Below are 21,758 nucleotides of genomic sequence, written 5' to 3'. Positions count from 1 at the left end.
TCCACAGACATTGTTCATGCTGCTCTGAATGAATCTCCTTAGCTGGGTCTCAAACCTGTAACCACCTCCGAGGTCCTGCATAATCGTTTGCTGTTGTTCGAGGGCCCGATTCACAGAATGAATTTAAGACTCAATCCTAAACTTACTACTATTGGTATTCAAAGAAGTTAGGATTTTGTCTTAAGTTTGTCTTAAGTCTGTCTTAAGTTTGTCTTAAGTGTGTCTTAAGTCTGTCTTAAGTCTGTCTTAAGTTTGTCTTAGGACAAATTTAAGACAAAATCCTAACTTCTGTGAATACCAAAAGTAGTAAGTTTAGGATTGACTCTTAAATTCATTCTGTGAATTGGGCCCCAAGTGTTTACTTTGTTCTAGCATCTCTGGATTAAATTAGCATAGAGTGGACAGAATCAATATTCATGCCGTGGGATACTGCAGTATGCAGCTTAATAAAATTATGAGCCGAGTTGCTGAGAACGTAAAACTTTTGAGCATATCACAATGATTTATCAATTTTTGTTATTTATTATACGAAAATAGTGTTTATGAACCCTCGATTCTTGCGGTGTGCCAGAGACCTCTCTTGAATCCTGGATGCTGCTAGGGATGCTGCACGTTTCTCCATTGCTTTTACTGCCCACTTGGGACTCCGAATATTTTTAATGTTTGCGTTACGTGTGATGCTCTATTTGCTGGGAGCCTCCTCTGCAATAATTCTGTTCAGCATCTTTAGGTTTTGTAATAAAACCCTCAACTTTATTCTGCTGACCTATAATTCAGTTATTGGATTGACTTTTTTAATCAATTGACTGTATCTTTGATGTGTGGCGAAAAGCCTTATCTGGAGGACACATTGCCTCACAAAATTGAGTTTGAGCTCTGCCGCTGATTCAGCAACCCGTGGGCGTTCTGATGAGAAAAAGTTTTTGGGGTGTCAAACTGTTGCCCCCCCCACCCACGCATCCACAGTACTAAAGAGAAACTATGCTTTGGGGGCAGGTTTTGATCTTTCTAAGCTTTGTTTGCAAGAGACAGGCCTGCACTGTAATAATGTCAGAAAACCGTTCATATCAACCGTGCGGGTTTAAACTTAGGGCTTATTTACAAGCAGCTTGCGCCGCCGGCGCGTCCAGTGGCGCAGAGTGCAGACCCATATCTAGGAGGCCACGCAGAGCCACTTTGCGTGGCTTTCATGGCCCCGTAGATATGGTGTACGGCAAAGCAGTGCAAGCCGCTGTGTTGCCTCACAATGCGTCAAGGAGGCGTTTCATGGGCGTTGCGGTGAGTGTTCCCACGCAACGCCCGTGGGTTTTGACGCTGCCCCAGATTTACAAGGATCTGTAAACCTGGGAATACGGCAAAATGGTACGCCTCTCCAAGGAGGAAGAATGAGGAGAAATGTGTTTCTTTCTCCTCATTTTTTCCTCTTTGTACGTGTGCTGCATTCAGCAGCACGCACAGGAAGAGGAAACGCCTCCATGGAAGGTTTTTGTGCAGGAAGGTGCCGTTGCCGGCACAAAAACAACCCTGCCAACAACGCAGGCACCCGTGCTCCATGACGCAAGGGCGGCTGCGTTGGCGCTAGACATTAAGATGTGGCTGAAAGGACAGGAATCTCATAAATACGGTGCACGCCTGCCCTTTTGTTTTGGCATAGGGCAGCGAAACAAAAAGACTTGAGGCGCTGCCCTATGCCCAATCATTGTAAATGAGGCGCTAGGTCCTTGAAGTTTCCATGCAGCACCTTGATTTGAGGTCATAGCTCAGTGAGCTATATTAATGGGATTGTGACTTGCCTCACACCACCATTTCTGCAACAGAGCCAGTAACCACTGAGCTGTTTGCATAAAATACTCATCTGTGACCTGCCTGCCTCTTGGCGTGCTTTGCAGCAGGCACGTTAACCCTCTATTTGATTTTATGATGAATAAAAACATTATTGTCCTGAGCAAAGGGCTAATTAACAATTAGAATAAATCATATCAAAATGATTAATCCAATTCTACATCCAAACTTTGAAAGTTCAAAGTGATATTTCCTTTCTTTTCTTGTTTCTTTTGTTCTTATCACAGATGTAGGAATTTAGAACAATGATTTTTGATGATGGGTTGATAGAATTCACATCACCAAATGTAGCCAAACAGCTGACACGTGTTTCGTCTCGGGGAATAATCACCCGACGACTTCATCAGGGCAAGAACAAGTCTTTGTGGATACAATCCCCAGATTCCATGTATGGCCTGTGTGTGGTCCCATGCAAAATAGATCTAAAATAGATGTATTTCTCTCAATATGAAGCACGTATCCTTCGGTATTTTGACATAGTATGTAGTCAAATCTCTCACAGGGACTGAAGCAGGTGCAGCAGGTAGAAGCAGGGTCAGTTCAGTTCACGGAGAGGACTCCCGCCATCATCTTCATGATCATGGACCACACTGCTCCTTAAACATTGGTTTGCGCAAGGTGTGACCTAGCCACGCTTCAACGTATATTGATTTTATGATGTCACCCCTCTGAGTGGGCCTCCTATAGGGCTCACCTGCAATTGCAATGAACAGCAGAGTTCTTACCCCTCATACTTACTGCCACATGAATTGCTGCAGCTGATGCCTTAACCCCCTGTGCTATTTTAAAATGCATCCTGCTTGTCACTATTAAGTAAGACAGAGGGGATTTACCCTCACATTTTTCTGGTTACCAATTTCTTTGTGGCAGAGATTTAAAAATATATGAAAGTATAACTTGAAGTTAAGATTCCGCCCATCGAGACCCCGCCCCTCCCCCTCCTTGTGTCGCCCCTTCACCCCCCATGTGTGGGTTTCCAGAGCAGATGCTTTGCATTTCCTGCCTCCCTGACGCTGCCTTGGCATTTAAAGCGCCGCACTGTAGGAGATAGAAAGGGAGCTGTTTGGGTGACGTCACGTGTCATGACGTCACTGACACAGCTCCATTCCTCTCTACAATGATGCAGTGATACAGAGGTGGCACCAGCGTGAGATGGGTGTGAGCTCCAGGGGCTGGCTTAGTAAGCCCTGGTAATGGGCATCTGATGGGGAGTGGGTGGGACTTGGGGCGACAGAAAACTACTCAAGAGAAGGGACTGTCAGCGGTTCAGGGGGGGGGGGGCAGCAGAGTGAGCCCGGGGGAGGGGCAGGGGTTGTGGCTCTGGGGGCGCAATGTAAGAGGAACCTAAGGACACTGTGGGGCGTATACAAGGGCAGAGCGCCAATGGAGCGTCACTATTACCGACACTCCGGTGGCGCAATGCACCGCTCCATATTTACGAAGCGGCGCTGAGACACTTTGAGCAGCTAACGCCACCTTGTAAATACGGCCCCTTTTCATGCATCACTTAGCGTGAAAGGGGCGTGCAGTGGGTGTTGCTGAGCACGTTTCCACGCAGCACCCGTTGCATCTTAACGCTGCGCTGGATTTACAAGGATCTCTAAATCTGAGGCAGCACCAAAAACGAACGCCACGCAAACGCAGAAGTTAGATTGGCACAGCAAGGAAAATAACTTTTATTTCTCCTCTTTGTTTCCTCTTTCTATGTGTGATGCCCTCTGCAGCACACATAGAAAGAGCAAAATGCCATTGATGGCTGTTTTTGCAGGAAGGTGTCCCTTCCTGCACAAATACAAGCATTCATTAACGGCGGTTTGCGACTCTTGTGTGTGCTGCACAATGCAACGCACATAGAAGTAACAAATCGCTGTTTGTGATTGTTTAAGTGTAGGAAGGTGTTTCCTACTGCACATAAACAATCATCCCTGCAGTACAGACACCCTTGCAAAATGGCGTACGGGTGTCTGTGCTGGCCCTAGACAGTTATTTTTAGTACGGCGCAAGGGAAAAGACATTCTTGTGAATATGATGCATTGCTGCGTTTTCGAAGTGTAGTGTTGCTAAATTGCTTGCAGCACAGCGCTTTGCCATTTCCTAGTAAATATACCGCTGTGTGCGTTACCTAGGGTGCGATGCAGCAGGGCCCAGTGGCACCCGGTACAAACAGTTGACAAAGAGGCAGATCCCTTCAAGCCCGCTGGGGGGCGCTAGAGCACTTCACAGGGGGGTCACGGTTCTGAACCCCAGCGTGTTTATTTTGGGGATGCAGCCCCCATTCCCACTGTGGCATCCCTACTTCCAGAGCTAATAAACCACTGTGCCATGCACATAGGGTGCCCCCTGGCCAGACGTCCCGAATTTTCCCCGAGAGTCCCGGTTTTAAGAGCACTATCTCGGCGCCCGACACTTTTCTTTAATTTTAAATAACTGCTTCAGTTTTTGGTACAAAGGTCAGGACATATTCTGCAAAGTAGATACACACTCCATTTACAGGCGCCTCTGAAGAGTGCAATGTTTTGAGTAATGGATCTGTTTCTGTCAGGCAGCACAGGAGGGGACCCCTCTATAAAGAAAGGAAGCACCTTAGATTCCTGGAGAAACAATGGAGGCATGCGCCCTCCATCGATAACTTGGCCAGGCTTCGCTCAGCAAGATCCAAGTACCACAAGCACATCTTCCTTGGGAAAGCGTCGCACTTCAGAACCCTCCTTGACTCAGCCAAAAATAGACCCAAAAAGCTATTTGATCTCATCAAGAATCCCAACTGCTCTCCCCAACCTCCAAGCTGGAGGATTCTACAAAGAAAGCAGCGGATTTCGCTATATTCTTTGACGAAAAAGTTAAATTACTGGTGGACCAGGTCGCTAATCTTACCCCTCCAGAGGTGCGCAAATCCTTAGCCATTTGGCAGAACTTTGACCCCATCTCTGAAGATGTCCTCCACAAGTGCATCCTCGAAACAAAGCCCTCCAACCATTCTCTTGACCCCACCCCCAGTGCCATTGCCATTGACTTCTATACCCATTCTCTTTCCTAATGGACCACTCTGGTCAACCTCTCCCTCGGTCAAGGATCCCTTCCTGTCACCTTCAAAACTGGGCAGGTCACCCCTCTGCTTAAAAAACCCACTGCTGATGCGACCGACCTCAACAACTTCCGCCCCATCACTAACCTTCCCTTTCTTGCGAAGATCACAGAAAGATGTGCAGCGAAACAACTCTCTCGTCATATCAAGGACAATGATCTTCTTGACAATTGTCAGTCCGGCTTCATTCAAAACTGCAGCACTGAAACAGCCCTGCTGCAAGTGGTTGATGACGGCCTGCGGATACTCGATTTGGGGGGGTCCTGTCTTCTAATTCTCCTTGACCTCTCCGCAGCCTTCGACACTGTCAATCATAACACCCTCCTCAACACTCTGCAACAGAGAATGGGCATGGAGGGCACTGTGCTTAAATGGTTTGCCTCCTTCCTCTCAGATAGACCCCAAATGATCAAAGTAGCAGACAGTCTTATATCACCTTTGGCGGTGGGTCAAGGTGTTCCTCAAGGCTCTATACTTGCACGCACAGTGTTCAATCTCTATGTAGAACTATTGGGAAAGTAAGTAAATCTGGGATCCTTTACCATCTCTATTCGGATGACCCTCAACTCTACCTCAAGGTTGCCTCTACTCACGATCTCTCCGTCCTAAGCTCCACTTTCGATTCCATTCAAAACTGGATGTCAACTCATCAACTGATTTTTTTTGATCACGGGAGCAGACTGCGAGGTACCTCAGGGAATCTTCTGGGATAAGCATCTTTAACGAGGTCCTTTCCTTGCCTGTAGCATTTTTTTGCCTTCATCGTTTTCACCGCTGCATGTTGTTGCATAAACCAGTTGGTCTCTTGATGCAATTATCAACTTGTTATGCTATATGCTCGGTTTTTAACCCTTCCCTACGGTTTGTGTGTGTGAGTGTGCTTGTACTATACTTGAGCAATCCCTTCACATTGGAATACTGCACTGACGCTGCTGTCTCGTGAACTGTTTTCATTTCATTTCTACAGGTCACAATACTGCAGCAGGACCAATCGGCCTGCACCCCGGTATTACCGACCATAGAAGGTTGTATACCTCATTGCAAGCTTTATTTATCACTATTTTTTCTTTCACTGTGTGGTACTATCTACTAAGGTCCTGAAGAATTGCCATCAGGCAAGAAACATGTCGACCAAACTTGAGGGTAGTAGCTAATTTGCTTGGATAGTTCCAGGGCATTTACCTCCCCTCTCACCCCTTTTTTAACCAAGGGAGTCTACCACGAGAATAAATTAGGTTGTGGACTGACCCACCTTTTTTAACTTCACTTTCATGTCACAACCACACTTCCCCACCCTCTCACACGCATGCACCATATGGCTGGAACAAAAGATCTCCGATAAAGAGCCCCTTCGCGGGTGCCCGTCAGACATTGCAGCGCCAGTCTGACGAGGAGCAGAACCCATATGATGAAGCAGGACACCTAGCTTGCTGGGTGTGTGAGGGTTTTAGTTCCAACAAGGGGATTCCCTCCTCTTCCCAGCACACACACACCTCTCTTCCGTCACTCTTCCCGGGGAACTCTGTACCCTCTTTGTGCAACTCATCAACTGATTCTGATTCCCTCCAAAACTGAATTCCTCCTCTTCTCCTCCTCTCCTCCTCACTCTCTCCTCCCGCGGTTCAATCATGGATGGATCAGATGAATCTACTTAACAATAAACCCATCATTGTCAACAGCGCAAAATCCCTTGGTGTCATACTCGACAAAAAACTCAATCTAATCTCCCACATCAATTCCATTGCAAAGTCTGCTCGATACCAACTGCGCCTTCTTTGGGGAATTTGTCGTTTCTTCCCGGAGCAAGACCTTAAAACCCTGGTCCAATCGCTGGTCTTCTCCAGACTGGACTACTGCAATTCTCTTCTTACTGGCCTCCCCAAATCCCACCTGTCCCCCCCTTAAATCTGTTCTCCATTCAGCAGCTCGTTCCATTTATGGGGCCTCAAGAAGCGACCACATCACACCGATGTTATCCACCCTCCGCTGGCTTCCCATCGAGGCAAGATCTATCTACAAGACTGCCTGTATCACCCACAAAGCCTTGCACTCCTCCTCTCCTCGCTACCTGGCGAATAAACTGAAACTGTCTGGAGGCTCAAGACCATCACGAAAAGCGGAAAATCTACTGCTTGAACCTCCCACTTTCAAGAAGGAAAGATCGATGGCCCAATCCTTTTCAGGCAACGCGGTGAGAATCTGGAACTCTCTTCCGCCTCAGCTCCGGACCACCGCCTCCTCCCGGGCCTTCAAAACGGACCTCAAAGTTCTCCTCCTTCAAAGACACTTCCGAATTTAATTCACACCCTCTCTAGTATCTGAAGGAAGACCTTTTATTATAGAAAGTTTCTATACTCCAGGACTATGGAAGTGCCTTCCCAGTGTGTTCTTGTGTTTGGAGAGACTGCCACTTATTGCAGTTTTATACCTCTATATGTATCCAGTCTGCTTATGTAACCTGCACACTTGTCACTCTCTCCTCTTGTAACGTATCGTTTGCTACCTCACCTTGTCAAGTCAAGTCAAGTCATAACATTTATATAGCGCACTACATACCCGGAGGGTTTCAAGGCGCTTAGGAAGGGGAAGAGGATTATTTGTCAAATATCCACGTTTTAAGCTGCTTTCTGAACGCTAGGTGATTCTGGGTGAGGCGAAGGTAAGCGGGGAGTGAGTTCCATGTTTTGGCAGCCAGGTATGAGAAGGATCTGCCTCCCATGGTGGTCTTGTTGATGCGAGGTACAGTGGCGAAGGCTTGGCTGGAAGAGCGAAGTTGGCGGGCGGGGGTGTAGAAGGACAGACGAGAGTTGAGGCAATCTGGTCCGATGTCGTAGAGTGATTTGTGTGCGTGGGTAAGCAGTCGGAAAGTAATCCTCTTGTTGATGGGTAGCCAGTGGAGGTCTTTAAGGTGACCAGAGATGTGTTTGTTGCGTGGGATGTCTAATATGAGCCTGGCTGAGGCGTTTTGGATTCGTTGTAGTTTCTTCTGGAGTTTAGCGGTGGTACCTGCGTAGAGGGTGTTTCCGTAGTCCAGTCGGCTCGTGACTAGAGCGTGGGTGACTGTTTTCCTTGTTTCGGAGGGGATCCAGCGAAATGTTTTTCTGAGCATGCGAAGAATGTTAAAGCAGGAAGAGGATACAGCGCTGACTTGTCTGTTCATTGAGAGTGAAGAATCCAGGATGACGCCAAGGTTCCGTGCGTGGTCTGTCGGGATGGGTGCATTTCCGAGGGCTTCCGGCCACCAGGAGTCGTCCCATGCAGAGGGGGATTTACCTAAGATGAGAACTTCTGTTTTGTCTGAGTTCAGTTTCAGACGGCTTTGTTTCATCCATTCGGCGACTTCTTTCATTCCTTCGTGTAGGTTAGTTTTGGCGGTGCTGGGGTCCTTGGTGAGAGATAGGATCAGTTGAGTGTCATCCGCGTAAGAGATGATGTTGAGGTTGTGTTGGCGGGCTATGGCCGCGAGGGGGCTCATGTATACGTTGAAGAGGGTGGGACTGAGTGAGGATCCTTGTGGTACGCCGCAGATGATTTCAGAGGCCTCGGACTTGAATGGAGGAAGGCGGACTCTCTGGGTTCTTCCGGAGAGGAACGAGGTGATCCATTCCAGTGCCTTTCCTTGGATTCCAATGTTTCTGAGGCGTTGTAAAAGGGTGCTGTGGCAGACTGTGTCGAAGGCTGCAGAGAGGTCGAGGAGGATGAGGGCGACTGTGTCTCCATTGTCCAGTAGAGTTCGAATGTCGTCTGTTGCTGCGATGAGGGCGGTCTCAGTGCTGTGTTTGGCTCGGAAGCCAGATTGTGAGGGGTCGAGTGATTTGTTGGCTTCGAAGAAGGCGGCGAGTTGGTTGTTGACAGCTTTCTCGATGACTTTGGCCGGGAATGGAAGAAGCGAGATGGGGCGGTAGTTTTTGAGTTCGGTGGGGTCTGCTGTTGGTTTTTTCAGAAGGGCGGTGAGTTCAGCGTGTTTCCAGTCTTCTGGGAAGGTAGCGGAGTTGAAGGAGCAGTTGATGACGTCACGGAGGTGCGGAGCTATGACGGAGTCTGCTTTGTTGAAGATGTGGTGAGGGCATGGGTCTGTGGGGGATCCAGAGTGGATGGAATTCATCAGGCGGATGGTGTCCTCAGTGGAGATTGGGTTCCAGGCGTTAAGGGTGTTAACGGGGGGAAGATGGTCAGCTGATGGTAGGGTGGGTTGGCTTCCGGGTTGGTTGTCAAAGCTGTTGTGGATGTCAGCAATCTTGTTGTGGAAAAAAGAGGCTAAGGAATCGCAGAGGGTTTGAGAGGGGGTGATGTCGTTGGAGTTGGCCGAGGGGTTGGAAAATTCCTTGACGATGTTGAAAAGTTCCTTGCTGTTGTGGGCGTTGTTGTCAAGTCGATCTTTGAATGCTGTTTTCTTGGCTTTTCGGATCAGTTGGTGGTGAGTACGGATGGCGCTTTTGAAGGCGTCCTTGTTGCTGGTGGATGGGTCTTTTTTCCAGGCCTTTTCAAGGGAGCGGCACAGTTTTTTGGACTTCTTGAGGTCGTCGTTGAACCATGAGGCCTTCTTGATGCTAAGTTTGTGTTGGCGTTTTTTCAGTGGTGCTAAGGTGTCGGCGGTGTTGGATAACCAAAGGGTGAGGTTGGAGGCGGCTTCGTTGGCGTTAGAAGAGGGGGCTGGGGAGGTTAGAAGGAGCGATGTGGAGATCTGATCTGTGGTGATTTTGTTCCAGTTTCTTTGTAGAGTTGATTGGAGGTGGATGATGGGTTTCGGCTTGTTGTAGGTGAAGTGAACGCAGCTGTGGTCAGTCCAGAGGAGATCCGTAGTGTGGCTGAAGGAGACATGGTTGCTGGAGGTGAAGACGGGGTCGAGAGTGTGACCTGCGATGTGGGTGGGGGAAGTGACCAGTTGTTTAAGTCCGAGGTTGGCGAGGTTGTCCAAGAGGGTGGCGGTGTTGTGGTCGTTGATCTTTTCAAGGTGGAAGTTGAGGTCTCCCAGAAGGATGTAATCTTTGGAGGGGAGCGCGTGAGGGGTGATGAAGTCCGTGATGTCTTCACTGAATTTTGCGCGTTGTCCTGGTGGTCTGTAGAGGAGGGTGCCTCTGAGTGTGGTCTTGGGGTCGATGTGGATCTGGAAGTGAAGGTGTTCGGAGTTGGCGAGATTGACGTCAGAGCTGGTTGAGATGTGGATGGATTTTTTATGGACGATGGCGATGCCTCCTCCTGTGTGGCCGGTACGGTCCTTGCGTATGATCTTATAATCCTCTGGGATGGCAATGGTGATGTCTGGGGCGGAGGAGGCGTTCATCCATGTTTCTGTCAGGAAGGCGACGTCCGGAGAGATGGTGTCTAGTAGGTTCCATAGGTCAATGGCGTGCCTGTGGACCGATCGGGTGTTGAGCAAGATGCATTGTAGGTGGTTGGGGTCGGGAATCTGAGGTGTGATCGTTGCGGAGTTGGTGACGGTGCCGATGAATTTGCAGGAGTAGCAAGAGAAAGGTCCATGGGTGTGTCCAGGAGCGGCTTGGACGCAGTTGGGGGAGCGGCCGGGGTTAAGGGCTAGGAGGGTGGTGGCATCGTAAGTGATGCAAGTGGGCTGGGCATTACGGGGGCCAGGGGGTCTGGCACTGGGCGCGGTCCAGGCGCGGACGGGCGTAGACGGGCTTACCTTTGGCGCACCTTCGGCGAGACCGCTGCGCGAGACCACTGCGCTAGAGTTCATCTATCATATGCGGATAGTGGAGGGGAGGGGCGAGGGAGGGTCAGCAGGGAGGCGGGGTGGAGATCAGGGGAAGGAGGCAGGGCAACAATAAACAAAATGGCAGCAGCAAAACAGGCAAACTTACAACAACACTGGGGCACAATGGAGGCGAGCGCGATGTCAGAGGCGGCGGCGCTAATACACAGTGCAATAGCAGGCAATCTTATCTATTCAGGCAGCACGGTGCAGGAGCTGCTGTCACACAAGCGCACTTTGGGGGCTTCAATAAGTTAATGGCCTCGGCGGAATTCTAAACAAATGCTGGAAGGTCGCGGCAGTCTAGCGCTACACACAAGCTAGGCGCTTCTAACACTTCAAGAGCTGTGCAGGCTTCTAGCGCTACACACAAGCTAGGCGCTTCTAACACTTCAAAACGCATAAATAAATAAATAGTAAATATAATCCAGTGCCCATGCACAGGGCGAGGGTAGTGGTACCCCCTCTGCAGACACCTCACAGACGGCAGCCACCCTCAGGCCCGCTGGGGGGCGCTGGAGCACTTCAAGGCGCTGCACCAGCCCCACAGGCCCCGCCCCTCTCATGCACCAGGCTGCTGCTGCTCGGACTTAATTGTTTCATGATCTGATCACGACTTCGACCCTCCGGCTGGGGGTGGGGGCTTGGGAGTGATTCCACGTGCCTCGTGCCCGGCCTCGACCCTCTGGCAGGAGGGTGGGGTGATTCCGCGCCTCGTGCCCGCCTCGACCTGCTGCAGCTTGAAGAGCAGAGCGCCTCGAGGCAGGGATGCGCAGGGAGGCGCTGCGTCTCACCCACGCGTGCTCCGCTCCCATCATCAGTCACCGATGGACCGGGCGACGGGGGGGGGGGGGGGGGGGGGGGGAATAAAACGTGTGAAATACTCAAGAAGAGAGCTGAGGATGAAAGGAGGAGAACCAGCTGAAGAGGTCTTGGCTCTGCGGGGCGGGTCTTCAGGGAGTGACAAGACATCCGTTCCTGGGTCGAATACATACGGCCCTCCCCGCAGCCGACGAATGCCGCCAGCAGATGGCGCTCTAGACAGAGCTGAGTGCCGGGGGCGCACTGCTAGGGCTTAATTTGTACTAACATTAGTGCCAGGGCCCTCCTCAGGGGGCCACTGAAGCGTGCAGCACCCAGTGCCCCCGCCGTGCTGCCAATGATATCAACAGCACAACTACAAGTGTGAGAATTCGGGCTAATCCAGGCCCCCAAAGCTCTGAAAACAGCTCGGGTGGCAGGAAATAGTCATTTGTAGGGCATATTGAATGAATAATTGGCTGCTGTTGCGGTCATTTCTAAATTAGCCAGGCGGCCTCCGCTTGTGGCAGACTGACTCAAGCGCCAATGTTAATAATTAACTCCCTTATTTATGAGCCCTTGTGTCAGAATTACCCTGTGGCTGCGTCACTTTTTGTGATGCTGCGGCAATGTAAATAATAAGCCACGTTGCGCCATATTTATGAAGTGATGCATCTAGGCAGATGCGTCACTTCGTAAACCCCTGCGCTACATTATACCTCTGTCAGGTATAATGTCTGGAGGGTGGGCGTTCCGCGCAAGAAAGGGTCGTAGGAGTGGCGCAGTCAAATCTATGAGATTTCACTGCGCCACTTCTAGGACACCAAAGTGTCAAAACCTTACCCCTGCCTAATGACAGGCGTAAGGGTGACGTAGGCACTTTCACATAGGGCTTTCCCCGTGTGAAAAAACACATTGCTCGAATTGTGTCTGTTTTCAGCCACACCCCAGCAAAGAGCCACTTTTGCGACAACAGATACGTCAATAATACTCACGTATCTGCAAATCCTTGCATCATGATGCGCAGTATTATAAATTCGGCGCATCCTTGGTGTCGCAAGGAGGGCACACTGAGACATGATGCATCCCTGCTTTGGCACAGCAATGCAACACTTTGCATAAATAAGGCCCTAAGTGCGGGTGCCGAGCACCGGAGTTCACCGGTCCAAATTAAGCACTGCCTACTGGTGAATGGAGATGCCCGATGGATCCACACAGATGTCAAGTCTGTGCCATGATCGACGCTTGCAGGAGCTGGTAGTTATCGGAATAAGTTATAAGAAATAGAGGTCCCTATCTGGATATCCTTCAGATGACCAGAAAGAAAAGAAGGGGTCCAAGCTGGGGCCAATCAGCACCCGGAGATGTATAAGGGCATCGATTGGTCAAACGCACTGAAGGTCCTAGAAGATCTGACACAACTAGTAAAACATCACGGTCAGAGCTACAGAAGCAGGGCTCGAGTCGGGGTACCACGCGGGTGGACGGCGTCCCCCCACTTGTTTTACAGGGGGGACGCCATCCCCCCTGCCAAACAGCTGGACTTCACCTATTTGGCCTCTCTGGGTCGAGATCGGAGCCACCTTTCGTGACGTCACTTCCTGTTGTGACGTCACTTCCAGTGACAGCGTCCCCCCACTTCTTTTTTTAGGATGTGTGCCCTGTACAGAAGGTCCTAAGAGATTGGACACAACTAGTAAAACATCACGGTCAGAGCTACTGAAAGTCTTAAGAGATCGGACACAACTAGTAAAACATCACAGTCAAAGCTACAAAAGGTTTTAAGAGACTGGACACAACTAGTAAAACATCACGGTCAAAGCTACTGAAGGTCTTAAGAGATTGGACACAACTAGTAAAACATCACGGTCAAAGCTACTGAAGGTCTTAAGAGATCGGACACAACGAGTAAAACATCACGGTCAAAGCTACTGAAGGTCTTAAGAGATCGGACACAACGAGTAAAACATCACGGTCAAAGCTACTGAAGGTCTTAATAGATCAGACTCAACTAGTAAAACATCACGGTCAAGCTACTGAAGGTCCTAACCGATCCGACACAACTAGTAAAACATCACGGTCAAAGCTACTGAAGGTCCTAAGAGATTGAACACAACTAATAAAAAATCATGGTCAAAGCTACGGAAAGTCTTAAGAGATCGGACACAACTAGTAAAACATCACGGTCAAAGCTACTGAAGGTCCTAAGAGATTGAACACAACTAATAAAAAATCATGGTCAAAGCTACGGAAAGTCTTAAGAGATTGGACACAACTAGTAAAACATCACGGTCAAAGCTACTGAAGGTTTTAAGAGACTGGACACAACTAGTAAAACATCACGGTCAAAGCTACTGAAGGTCTTAAGAGATTGGACACAACTAGTAAAACATCACGGTCAAAGCTACTGAAGGTCTTAAGAGATCGGACACAACGAGTAAAACATCACGGTCAAAGCTACTGAAGGTCCTAAGAGATTGGACACAACGAGTAAAACATCACGGTCAAAGCTACTGAAGGTCTTAAGAGATCAGACACAACTAGTAAAACATCACGGTCAAAGCTACTGAAGGTCTTAATAGATCAGACTCAACTAGTAAAACATCACGGTCAAGCTACTGAAGGTCCTAACCGATCCGACACAACTAGTAAAACATCACGGTCAAAGCTACTGAAGGTCTTAAGCGATCAGCACAACTAGTAAAACATCACGGTCAAAGCTACTGAAGGTCCTAAGAGATCGAACACAACTAATAAAAAATCATGGTCAAAGCTACGGAAAGTCTTAAGAGATCGGACACAACTAGTAAAACATCACGGTCAAAGCTACTGAAGGTCTTAAGAGATCAGCACAACTAGTAAAACATCACGGTCAAAGCTACTGAAGGTCTTAAGAGATCAGACACAACTAGTAAAACATCACGGTCAAAGCTACTGAAGGTCTTAAGAGATTGGACACAACTAGTAAAACATCACGTTCAAAGCTACTGAAGGTCTTAAGAGATTGGACACAACTAGTAAAACATCAAAGCTACTGAAGGTCCTAAGAGATTGGACACAACTAGTAAAATATCACGGTCAAAGCTACTGAAGGTCTTTAGAGATTGGACACAACTAGTAAAACATCACAGTCAAAGCTACTGAAGGTCTTAAGAGATCAGACACAACGAGTAAAACATCACGGTCAAAGCTACTGAAGGTCTTAAGAGATCGGACACAACGAGTAAAACATCACGGTCAAAGCTACTGAAGGTCTTAAGAGATTGGACACAACTAGTAAAACATCACAGTCAAAGCTACTGAAGGTCTTAAGAGATTGGACACAACTAGTAAAACATCACGGTCAGAGCTACTGAAGGTCTTAAGAGATCGGACACAACGAGTAAAACATCACGGTCAAAGCTACTGAAGGTCTTAAGAGATCGGACACAACGAGTAAAACATCACGGTCAAAGCTACTGAAGGTCTTAAGAGATCAGACACAACTAGTAAAACATCACGGTCAAAGCTACTGAAGGTCTTAAGAGATCAGACACAACTAGTAAAACATCACGGTCAAAGCTACTGAAGGTCTTAAGAGATCAGCACAACTAGTAAAACATCACGGTCAAAGCTACTGAAGGTCCTAAGAGATCGAACACAACTAATAAAAAATCATGGTCAAAGCTACGGAAAGTCTTAAGAGATCGGACACAACTAGTAAAACATCACGGTCAAAGCTACTGAAGGTCTTAAGAGATCGGACACAACGAGTAAAACATCACGGTCAAAGCTACTGAAGGTCTTAAGAGATCGGACACAACGAGTAAAACATCACGGTCAAAGCTACTGAAGGTCTTAAGAGATCAGACACAACTAGTAAAACATCACGGTCAATGCTACTGAAGGTCTTAAGAGATCAGACACAACTAGTAAAACATCACGGTCAAAGCTACTGAAGGTCTTAAGAGATCAGCACAACTAGTAAAACATCACGGTCAAAGCTACTGAAGGTCCTAAGAGATCGAACACAACTAATAAAAAATCATGGTCAAAGCTACGGAAAGTCTTAAGAGATCGGACACAACTAGTAAAACATCACGGTCAAAGCTACTGAAGGTCCTAAGAGATTGAACACAACTAATAAAAAATCATGGTCAAAGCTACGGAAAGTCTTAAGAGATCGGACACAACTAGTAAAACATCACGGTCAAAGCTACTGAAGGTCTTAAGAGATCAGCACAACTAGTAAAACATCACGGTCAAAGCTACTGAAGGTCTTAAGAGATCAGACACAACTAGGAAAACATCACGGTCAAAGCTACTGAAGGTCTTAAGAGATTGGACACAACTAGTAAAACATCACAGTCAAAGCTACTGAAGGTCTTAAGAGATCAGACACAACTAGTAAAACATCACGTTCAAAGCTACTGAAGGTCCTAAGAGATTGGACACAACTAGTAAAACATCACAGTCAAAGCTACTGAAGGTCTTAAGAGATCAGACACAACTAGTAAAACATCACGGTCAAAGCTACTGAAGGTCCTAAGAGATTGGACACAACTAGTAAAACATCACGGTCAAAGCTACTGAAGGTCTTAAGCGATCAGCACAACTAGTAAAACATCACGGTCAAAGCTACTGAAGGTCTTAAGCGATCAGCACAACTAGTAAAACATCACGTTCAAAGCTACTGAAGGTCCTAAGAGATTGGACACAACTAGTAAAACATCCCGGTCAAAGCTACTGAAGGTCTTAAGAGATCAGACACAACTAGTAAAACATCATGGTCAAAGCTACTGAAGGTCTTAAGCGATCAGCACAACTAGTAAAACATCACGTTCAAAGCTACTGAAGGTCTTAAGAGATTGGACACAACTAGTAAAACATCACGGTCAAAGCTACTGAAGGTCCTAAGAGATTGGACACAACTAGTAAAACATCACGGTCAAAGCTACTGAAGGTCTTAAGCGATCAGCACAACTAGTAAAACATCACGTTCAAAGCTACTGAAGGTCTTAAGAGATCGGACACAACTAGTAAAACATCACGGTCAAAGCTACTGAAGGTCTTAAGGGATCGGACACAACTAGTAAAACATCACGGTCAAAGCTACTGAAGGTCTTAAGAGATCAGCACAACTAGTAAAACATCACGGTCAAGCTACTGAAGGTCCTAACCGATCCGACACAACTAGTAAAACATCACGGTCAAAGCTACTGAAGGTCTTAAGAGATTGGACACAACTAGTAAAACATCACAGACAAAGCTACTGAAGGTCTTAAGAGATCAGACACAACGAGTAAAACATCACGGTCAAAGCTACTGAAGGTCCTAACCGATCCGACACAACTAGTAAAACATCACGGTCAAAGCTACTGAAGGTCTTAAGAGATCAGACACAACGAGTAAAACATCATGGTCAAAGCTACTGAAGGTCTTATAGATCAGACTCAACTAGTAAAACATCACGGTCAAGCTACTGAAGGTCCTAACCGATCCGACACAACTAGTAAAACATCACGATCAAAGCTACTGAAGGTCCTAACCGATCCGACACAACTAGTAAAACATCACGGTCAAAGCTACTGAAGGTCCTAACCGATCCGACACAACTAGTAAAACATCACGGTCAAGCTACTGAAGGTCCTAACCGATCCGACACAACTAGTAAAACATCACGGTCAAAGCTACTGAAGGTCCTAAGAGATTGGACACAACTAGTAAAACATCACGGTCAAAGCTACTTGAAGGTCTCGAGAGATTGGACACAACTAGTAAAACATCACGGTCAAAGCTACTGAAGGTCTTAAGAGATCAGACACAACTAGTAAAACATCACGGTCAAGCTACTGAAGGTCCTAACCGATCTGACACAACTAGTAAAACATCACGGTCAAAGCTACTGAAGGTCTTAAGAAATCAGAGACAACTAGTAAAACATCACGGTCAAAGCTACTGAAGGTCCTAACCGATCCGACACAACTAGTAAAACATCACGGTCAAAGCTACTGAAGGTCTTAAGAGATTGGACACAACGAGTAAAACATCACGGTCAAAGCTACTGAAGGTCTTAAGCGATCAGCACAACTAGTAAAACATCACGGTCAAAGCTACTGAAGGTCCTAAGAGATTGACACAACTAGTAAAACATCACGGTCAAAGCTACTGAAGGTCTTAAGAGATTGGACACAACTAGTAAAACATCACGTTCAAAGCTACTGAAGGTCTTAAGAGACTGGACACAACGAGTAAAACATCACGGTCAAAGCTACTGAAGGTCTTAAGAGATCGGACACAACTAGTAAAACATCACGGTCAAAGCTACTGAAGGTCCTAAGAGATCGGACACAACTAGTAAAACATCACGGTCAAAGCTACTGAAGGTCCTAAGAGATCAGACACAACTAGTAAAACATCACGGTCAAAGCTACTGAAGGTCTTAAGAGATCGGACACAACTAGTAAAACATCACGTTCAAAGCTACTGAAGGTCTTAAGAGATTGGACACAACTAGTAAAACATCACGTTCAAAGCTACTGAAGGTCTTAAGAGATTGGACACAACTAGTAAAACATCACGGTCAAAGCTACTGAAGGTCCTAAGAGATCGGACACAACTAGTAAAACATCACGTTCAAAGCTACTGAAGGTCTTAAGAGACTGGACACAACTAGTAAAACATCACGGTCAAAGCTACTGAAGGTCTTAAGAGATTGGACACAACTAGTAAAACATCACGTTCAAAGCTACTGAAGGTCTTAAGAGACTGGACACAACGAGTAAAACATCACGGTCAAAGCTACTGAACGTCTTAAGAGATCGGACACAACTAGTACCTCGGCACCCACCCCTTGCCAGCGTGTAAGGACACCTTCCGTCACCTGACTGGCCGCATCAGTGGAGGAGTAAGGAAGCTGCTCAGAAGGGAAGTGTGACTGGAGTGCAGTCGCTGCACACTTTGAGGAGCTTGTCTTGGAAAGAAAGAGTCTGAAGGAAGCAGCCTTTAATTTACCAGGTCATCTGATTTCAAAGTAGCTTTTTAATGATGACCAAATCTGCTCCATTCTTGAGGGCCATCCCGAAGACCCCTCAGGAGACATTCAGCAGCTGCAGCCAAAGGATGGAGGGGGCTTCAGGAGCAGCTTCCGGCAGGACCACCGGAAGTGATTCATCTGCCGACGCCGGCGGTAATACAGAAGAAAGGGCCTGAGAACAGGCTGCAGCGGTGAGAGGCCTTTGAAAAATTTCAGAAGAAGAGGCGGGGAAAGAGGGGACACAAGCAAAAATTACAACCGAAATCTATAGAAATTTATCACAAAAAAAATTTGTGCTATAGATACTAACTGTGTGCAAGGTGAGTGGAGTGCGAGAAGTAGTCACAGGCCTAGTGGTTGTAATACAATAGTCCTTTAAAAGTGAATAAAACTGCTTTTAATCACAACTCGTTGCCCTTCATAAAAGGAGCAGGGGGGCCGCGGCTGTGATCTTAAGTAGTGCGTCATAAATGTTCATTAAACATTGGGTGTTATTCGCCATTAAAATGCCAAGCAGATGCCTTGAAAACACATCTTGCTGAACGATTCGGTGGTGGTCCCATCCGCTTAGGACCACCCCAAGCACAGTTATGGGCAAAGAAACAATCCCAACCAAAGGCCCTGCAAAGCATTATGGGATGAGATTAGCAGTGGGCAGTGAATATTATAGTACCCATTAGCAAAATAATTCTACAAAGAGCTACAGTTCCACTAGTCGTTGCTAGGTGTCCCTCATAAGTGAAATGCAAAAGCATTTGACTCGTGAGGGACACCTAGTAACGACTAGTGGAACTGCAGCTTGATTCAATGCTTTTGCATTTGACTCGTGAGGGACACCTGATATGCACACTGAGCTGTCTCCAATCCAGCTGTGTTGTCAGGTTGGAGAAAGCAGGCACAGGAGGGAGAGGCTCCTATTCTCTCTGGCAGCGCAAAGTCACGGCGCTCAAGCCAATCCTGACACTGTTTTCAAGCATGAGAGCAGCATCTAGATTGGCCTCAAGGGACACTGGGAGCCTGTGCGCTGCAGTCAGGACACATAGCAGAAGGACATCGGGCGGTACCACTCCAGCGAATGTACAAAAACAACAGCTGATGGACAGAATGCAGAACAATGTCTTACATTCACCCCAGTACAGAGATCTGGGCCTAAATTCATCGTTTTTTTGCACTCCACACCACCCCAGTTCAGACATGGCCATATGCAAATCAGCCTCGACCCTGTGCCTCATGGGAACAGTCCAGCCCGAACTGCCAAGCCATGTCTTCCCTGGACCAGAATCAAGCATCCAAGGACCGTTTTCTGGCTATCAGCCGTCTTCAGCCAGGATAGCTTGACTCCAGTGGCATGGAGAGCATGTCAGGGTATACCCATCCCACTCGGGGTGACAAATGCAATAACAACAATTGAAGGACAGAATGCAGAACAATGTCATACATTCACCCCAGTACAGAGATCTAGGCTTTCAGCCCTCATCAGCCAGGATAGCTTGACTCCAGTGGTGTGGAGAGCATACGACTCACGTCTGAGCATATATAGCGAATGTACACCTTCTTTTACAATTAGGAAACAACAGACAGAAGGAAGATAACGAGAAAGCGATTAGAGAGGGAACGAGAAAAGGAAGAGCAAGGTAGAGAGAAACCGACCAGAGAGCATACAAGAGAGAAGGAAGGCAGAGAGAAAGCTATCAGAAAGGAAACAAGAGAGAGAGGAGGAATATAGAGAGAAAGTGATCAGAGAGGAAGCAAGAGAGAGGGGAAGAAGAGAGAGACAAAGCGATCACAGAGGGTACAAGAGAGAGAGGAGGAAGGGAGGGAGAAAGTGATCAGAGAGGGAATACGAGAAAGGACACGCAAGAAAGAGAGAAGGCGACCAGAGAGTAGACAAGAGATAAGGATGGTAGAGAGAAAGTGACCAGAGAGGGAACAAGAAAGAGTGGAGGCTGGGAGAGAGAAGGATGGAGAGGAAGAAGGGAGAGAAAAAGCGATCAGAGAGGGAGCAAGAGAGAGAGGAGGAAGGTAGAGAATAAGCGATCAGAGAGGGAACAAGAGAGAGAGGAGGAAGGGATAGATGGGAGGAAAGAGAGAACTAGCGCAAGAGGAGGAAGGGTCGGCTGATTTTAGCCTCGTTTCCCGCGACTGCTCCTGGCGCTACACTTCCTTTCCCCAACGAGGCGCTACAACCTGTCGTCACGATGCTAAGGACTGTGAGGCCTCAGGGGGTGGCGCTCAGGGCAGTGTTACTAAAAGGATGTGTTAAATCTAGGCGGTGATTTCATTAATGACCTCCACCTGGTTAATAACAGCCCTTTTCAATGCGAACTGCGCCAGCGCATCCAAAGGGCCACCCTTCCCTCCTCGGCAATCCTCTCACGCACCGAGCATGAAATGCACTAAAGAGATGCACGGATAATGGTGGTATGACGCCCACAGCCCCGTGCACAGCAAGAAGGAACCCGTCTCCCCTCGAGCACAGCTTGGACCCAGAGCCGAGGCTGTGCCAAGCGGCGGGAGTCCTTTTGTGACACATGTTTTTCATTCATGTGTTAATGACATGATTAGCCACGTGACCGTGTGTCGTGTCCTTTTGCTTGACACATATGGAACTGCAGATGCTCAAGCCAGTTGTGAAGGACGGTTCTGATTTTATTAAAGACAAGGAGGCCAGTATTATGCAGTCTCTTTTCTTACTCTGTATTTACACAGCCATTTAAAGAACTACATTCCCCATAATTCTGTTTCCAAAACAGGATATGAGAATTAAAAGAACATTTAAGCCCGCAATATAAATAGGGCCGGCTCCATGAACGCCACCTTTTTTCTTGCTGCAAACCCGTGTGGGAACACAAACCTCCGAAACCACAAAGAGAACCCCTGTGGTGCACACAAGAGACCCTCCTGTCTCTGTCCAGCTCCCACCTGAGAGGCCCATCCAAACTCTGAATTACCTCTTGGCTATTTGAAACATAATCAAAAATGTATTAACATCACTTCCGGGGTGGGACAAGTACAGTGGTGCGGTCATACCGCCTTGTCTTCAATGAAACCAGGGGCCTTATTTATGAAAAGTGACGCATCGCTGCGTGAAAACAGCGATGCGTCACTTTTCACTGCGCACTCCTTGCGACACCAATGATGCGTCATATTTAATGTATGACGCATCATGTCGCAAGGAGTTACAGATACTTCAGTATTTCTAACGTATCTGTAGGTACAAAAGTGACGCATTGCTGGAGTGTGTCACAAAAGTGACGCAACTCCAGCAATGCGTCCTTTCACATGGGGAAAGCCCCATGTGA

This window comes from Lissotriton vulgaris, unplaced genomic scaffold, assembly GCF_964263255.1.
Source record: "Lissotriton vulgaris unplaced genomic scaffold, aLisVul1.2 SCAFFOLD_508, whole genome shotgun sequence".
NCBI lineage: Eukaryota > Metazoa > Chordata > Amphibia > Caudata > Salamandridae > Lissotriton > Lissotriton vulgaris.
The sequence above is the reverse complement of the archived record's forward strand: the minus strand, read 5'-3'. Positions refer to the sequence as shown.